A 5,901-nucleotide genomic window follows, 5' to 3' on the forward strand; every position below is an offset into this window, starting at 1 on the left:
AGCGGGTGGATATTGGCCAGGGCGGAGGGATGGAAGCAAACACGACTTCGCTCTACTTCCTTCTTCTTCCTTCTGCCCATCGCTGGGTTTTCCAGCTAAACCACAAAGCAAGGGCACAGCGTGGAGGCGGTGAGGTGTTGGGGGGGAGCAGCGCTCCCTTCCACAGCACTGGAATGCATCTCACTTCTGGGGGATTCCTCCGTGGGTTCGTCCTGCTCCTGTCACTTGGTAGCCCAAGGGAATCCCAGCAGGAGCTGACCTTTGAACAGAAAGTTTCTCAATCCTGGTGGCTAGTGTGTACTTCCCTGGGAAAGGAAAGCTCAGCCCCTGCCGGGGGGACAAACCTGGAGATGGGGATTCATTCCCAGCCCTGCCAGACTCTCTCTCTGCCACCCTACTTTTCTTTCCAGCTGTGGTAGGAACAGAACAGTGTCTCTTAATTCCGGAATGATTCGTACGTGAGTGCACTTGAGATGGTGCCAAGTATCTTTTTTTCCCTCTGGAATCTCTACAGCGACTTCCAAACTCAAATTCTTAATAGAAACAGAGCGTTTTGCAGTGGGGGCAGCACTCACTGTATGACTAATAACACACTTGCAGTCTGTTTCTTTTTCTTGGGCTCCACTTGTCCTGGCATTCCTAAATGCAGTGGCTGCCTGGACCAGAGTCATCCTCGGCAGAAAATGCCAGGTTTTGGCAGCTGCTCAGGGGGCTTTTCCAGGGCTCTTGGCACCCTCTTATGGCCAACGTGCAGGGACAGCACCGACTCTGGACCTTTCCTGAGGGCAGGAGTGAAGGGAATGGGATTCTGTCTTATAGGAGAGTCACAGATGAAGTGTAAAGTGTTTTTACTCCATTTGTTGCCCGGGATTCCGTGCTGAGTGTCTTCTTGACTGAGTACAGAAAAGGAGCAGAAGGATACTGAATTGCAAGGATGAGAAACTGGGATTTCACTGCTCTACTCATGTAGAGAAATAAAAAAAAAACCCAGCCCAAAACTTTACTACCCACCAGTGCTAGTGCTGGTCACCAGTAGTGGGACTTCCACCCGATTTTAAAGGATTTCATTTGCTGCCCACTTGCCTCTGCCTGAGTTTTAGTCTCAAATAACCTAAATAATTTCACGCCACTCATTTATACTCTTGTTGCAGTCTATCAGTATTTCAACTACACCTGATGGAAATCCTCAGTCTGTCTTGCCACATTCAAGCAGTTTGAAGAAATGTTTCCAATCATCTTTAAATGAGTATTAATTGAAGTATCAATGCCAGTGTAGGGATTTACACGTCATCAAATTTCCTCTTCAACAGGGAGAACCTCCAAACATTTCAGGTTATTTTCCCTGCTTGAACAGCAGTCACCTCACCCATTTCTGGATATGGATAAGGTTATTTTAAACAACTACCGTGAGAAAATTCCTGCAGCACTTACAAGAACAAGATTTATTTGTCAGTTTTTCTCCTCCAGGAAGAAGAGTTTTACTCCAGTTATGCCATTTTTTTTAACAATACCATGCTAACATTCCAAAAATCTAAAAATATTCATTCCTGATTTGGTTAGTTCATTAATATTTTGATCCATGGAATGAGGGACTCTTGATAAACAGGGAAGGAATGATAGAAACAGCAAAGACGAAACAGATACTCCACCCCAACCGTGTGTGTTTACTACTTTCTGTTCCTTCTTACCTTCTATAAAGTTATTTAATTTAAATCTTTGACATGTATCTATTAGAGACATCGTGTGAACTAAAAATGAGTGTAAAGCCACATCACTGAGCCTCCACTAAAAGTTTCTATCATTCAAATGGGCTTTTCACCAGCTTTTTGCTGCACAAGAACCTGACTGCAGGTAAGCATCGAGTAACTCTTTTTATCTCATGGGAAGGAACAGCTTTAGGGCAGGAAAAGCATTCCATGGAATTTCAGCTGGACCACTCATCTACAAAATGTTACTACAGCCCAAGAAACAGATGCAAAATTATAGTCACAGCTGCATTCTGAGCAGAACAAGTTGGGTAATGGTACACTAAGCTGCTAATTAAACTGCTAATGATTTTTTTTTTAGTGCCACTGCGGTATTTTGCCATCTCTGTTTAAATTTCAAAAAAATAAGTCTCTAGAAAATTTTGAAATGGCAAATTTCTACCTTGCTTAATACCAGCGAGGCCTCCAAATACACGCTACATACTAAAAAACCCTCTTCAAAATCACACAGGCACGGAGATTTATTGGGAGCTCGTTTGCTAACCAGCTCTTTCTCTCTGTACTTTTCCAGAATTTTCCTTCCTTTCCACCCTGCCATCCTCCCAAGCTCCTGTGCACTGCTGGCTGCAGCAACACCCACTGTGGAGAGATAATAAACTGACATATGTCATGACATGCTGGCGGCTGGGAGGATGCTGGAGCTGCATTTTCAAAAAATAATAGCAACAGTACAATTTTATTTTTATTGTGATAACTGCGGTGAAATTTATGGCAGCGTTAGTAGTTTATTGATTCATTATGCCAGATTAGCTGAGGGAGGTAATTACAGCCCTGACATGAAAATGCCTTTAATGTTTCCATTTCAATTTTGCAGTTTATAATATGCAGATTACAGCATTATCATAATTCCATATTGTCACATGTACAATTCCATGGCAGAACATTTGCTTCCCAGGATAATGGAGCTAATTTCTAATAAATGATTTCAGCAAGGATCTTAACTCATTCAGCTCTTGGGTAAATAGTGATGGCAATAACAATATGCACATTTTTCAAGTGATTCATGCAGATGTACATTACTTAACGCCAGGCAGCTCTGTGACAAATGAAATACAATAAATTTTATACTAATATTTGCAGCAGTAATTTTGTGCTTTAAGATTTGCCCAGACAACATCCAATCTGTAACAATTTAAAGGCAGCTAAAATGAAATAGATTGGTTATATCCACGTTGATTTTTGCACACAGATATAGATACATACACATACATATATATTTATACAGCCCAGATGGCTCCATATACCAAAAAATACGTACGTTATCTTTTTTAACTGTGTCCAAATTTAATGCTCTCTTAACCCTGCAAGAGAAAAATATGGACAGGTTTTATGGTCATCTAGGCACAAAGATTTCTGTTAGTAAGGTCTAAAATTGATAATGTTAAAGACAGTTTCCTTTTTTGGTTTCACATTTACACAGGAAAACTGATGGCATCCAAAGCAAATCCATTCCCTGTACCACGAATGTTGCTTGTTTAGAAGGATAAAGTGTTTGCCTAAGAAAATCTGATTCTCCATTTTATACCAGAGATAAAATCAAGGCACTGAAGTGAAATCATACTGAATATTTATCTTTTTCTTCATAAAACTATAAACAACAAAACCCCCCACAAAAAGCATTTTCATTTACATACCTTCTGAGCAAGGCTTGAAATTATTTTGCCTTTAGTAGAAATAATGTTTAAGACATTTAAGACAGGTACAGCCAAGGTGAAAAAAGTAGTTTTTCCCATCATTTTAGCTCTTAACATGATTCAGTGCTACCAGACTATGACTTAACTGGGGAACAGATGCTCTATGTCTTTACAGGTCCCCAAACCATAAGAAACTCTTTGCTTCCCTTCTTCCCTCTCCTGATTCAGGAACATGCCAAGCTCTCTCTGCAAAATCTGCTCCTCTGAACTGGATGCCCAGCTGTTAATGGCAACACTGGAAAGAGGAAAGCTGAATATTTATAATACTTTATATGGTACAGCTGTCTTCTAAAGAGCAGTCATCAAAATTTTATTGAATGCAGGCTAAATGCTCCAAGGAAAGAAAGATCAACATAAATTAAGACTATTTTTCCCAGAGACAACTGAAACTTTTAAGCACATTCCTAAATCTTAACAATAGTTTAAAGCATGATATAAAACGATGAGGGGGAAAAAAAAAATCTTTGTAAGAACAGTCCCCAAGAAACATATATATTACATTGAATTAAACAGGGTTTGGAATATACATCATATTTCAAGAACTTAGTTCAGTTTTCATCTCGGAGAAAGAATGTTTTGCCTTGTAAGGAATTTAGATGACCTCATTCCAAACACATCCTTTTAAAATTTATGTTGCTATTCCAAAACTGTAAATTAAAGGATTGGGAAAATAGAATGGAAACACATCTTTGATATGTAACTCAGCCAAGGGTCTTACATGAAAACTGTTTTACAGCTATCTCTATTACAAAATAGAGAAAAGAAATATCCTATCTTAAGAAAGCCAAGTAAACAGGTAACATTTAAATTAAAAACACCTCTGAAATTCTGGCCAAAGGGCAGCCAAAGCTGTAACAGTTTGCTGGAATTATTTACAATGTATTTCTTTTTAAAGAGAACCCCATATTGCCCAAGGAATCCTGACTCCATTACACATTCCAGCTCATGGCAGCAGAGAAATATTCCATTTATTAATGCATCCACACTGGAAGGATGCTCTGGGGGCCAATGCATTTGCATGTTACACTAAGGCATGTTCTGATGGAAGTTTTTATGACAGACTTCAAAAGAAGCTGAAAGCCAAAGGAAAGCAGGATCGGGAGTTGGCACAGCTGTAGGATGAAATAAATGAGAAACTACATGAAAATCCCACTAAGTTATAAACACAGAACATTTCTTAGGGGGAAAGTTGTGCACTGATCAAAGCTACGTTCTCTGAAGTCTGTCAAATATTGTGTACAGCAACAGAGCAGCACACTGCCCAAATTTCTCTCTGCAAGCACCCTGAACTATGGGAACAGAGATGGAGCCTCATTCCAAGCACCTCAACGTTGGAAAGGGCTGGAATATTGTATTGGAAGACACAATTTTAGCTTTATTTAGAAGGTCAACCTTGCCTCGTGTCACCCAATAGCCCGGCTTGCTTGGGGGCTTGTTTTTAATGATTGTCTTTCCAATGCCATGATGTGAGAAGTTAAATCAGTTATTTAAAATGTATGCTCTAAGTCTACACACAGACCCTGGCTTGGATCTCTGAAACCAAATTTATCCTGACACCTCACATGAAAACCCTGTTGGCCAAATTGTTGTCTCTCGGATCTTCCAAAAGAAGAATGTGGCGAAAAAACATGTCCAAAGAAAAGTATTTTAGGAAACAACATGAAGAGCACCACTTTTAGTTTGTTTTTTTTTTTTTTTAATATGGCTCACTTTGACTGTGGTGTAGAACCAAATGCCAGAGTGGAACAAGAAAAGGAGACAGAAAGACGAGGCACATGTGGTGAGAGTATTTAACCAGAGCTTCCCACCCCTGAATTAGCCTGACAAGGCTTAATTTATTTTCTTAACCATGCAGAGTATGATGGCGCATGTTTACAGCCAGATGTACAACCTGCAGCGATTATTTTGTGCCTAATATTTATCGGGTTAAAGAACTTTCTTTATTGATCCCCAGAAGCCCACGATGAGCAGAGATACACAAGAGCAGCACCAGACTTACATGACTTGATTAATTACTTACTGCCTGATACGTTGCAAAATATAGGAGAAAAATGAGCAGGATTTATTCCCATTGGAGACAATATGAAGAGATACAGCCTGATGGAAAATGGGCACCAGGGGTGTCATGCCCTCATCTCCACAGGCCTGTAATTCCTTCCCACATCTGAGTGTGTGTGTGAATCTATAATTTAGTTGCTGTTGTAATTGTAGTAAATCCTGTTGAATCACTTTAGAAGTATTAAATCAGGCAGTGATTAAGTGCTGTTAAACTCTTTTGCACTGAATCTTTTGTATCCACGTCATTGTCCCCTTGACCGTTTTGCATCCCTGGTCTCCCTGTAAATCATTCTAAATTGATTTTGATCCCATTTTCCTGTGTATGCTCCATCTGTGTAGTAAGCAATAGAGTGAACCTTGCCATCAAACTCTGTTGAAGTCAC

The 5,901-nt window shown here is 39.8% G+C and overlaps 1 long non-coding RNA gene across 1 annotated transcript; it reads left to right on the top strand.

Annotated features, from left to right (window-relative positions):
• The first annotated feature begins 1,100 nt into the window (after window positions 1-1,100).
• On the top strand, window positions 1,101-5,886 carry LOC108448995. Its single transcript, XR_001865087.1, has 2 exons — window positions 1,101-1,851; window positions 2,278-5,886. It is a non-coding gene; the product is annotated as an uncharacterized LOC108448995 (long non-coding RNA).
• The last annotated feature ends 15 nt before the right edge of the window (window positions 5,887-5,901 follow it).

Source organism: Corvus brachyrhynchos, unplaced genomic scaffold, assembly GCF_000691975.1.
Source record: "Corvus brachyrhynchos isolate BGI_N302 unplaced genomic scaffold, ASM69197v1 scaffold48, whole genome shotgun sequence".
NCBI classification, from domain to species: Eukaryota; Metazoa; Chordata; class Aves; order Passeriformes; family Corvidae; genus Corvus; species Corvus brachyrhynchos.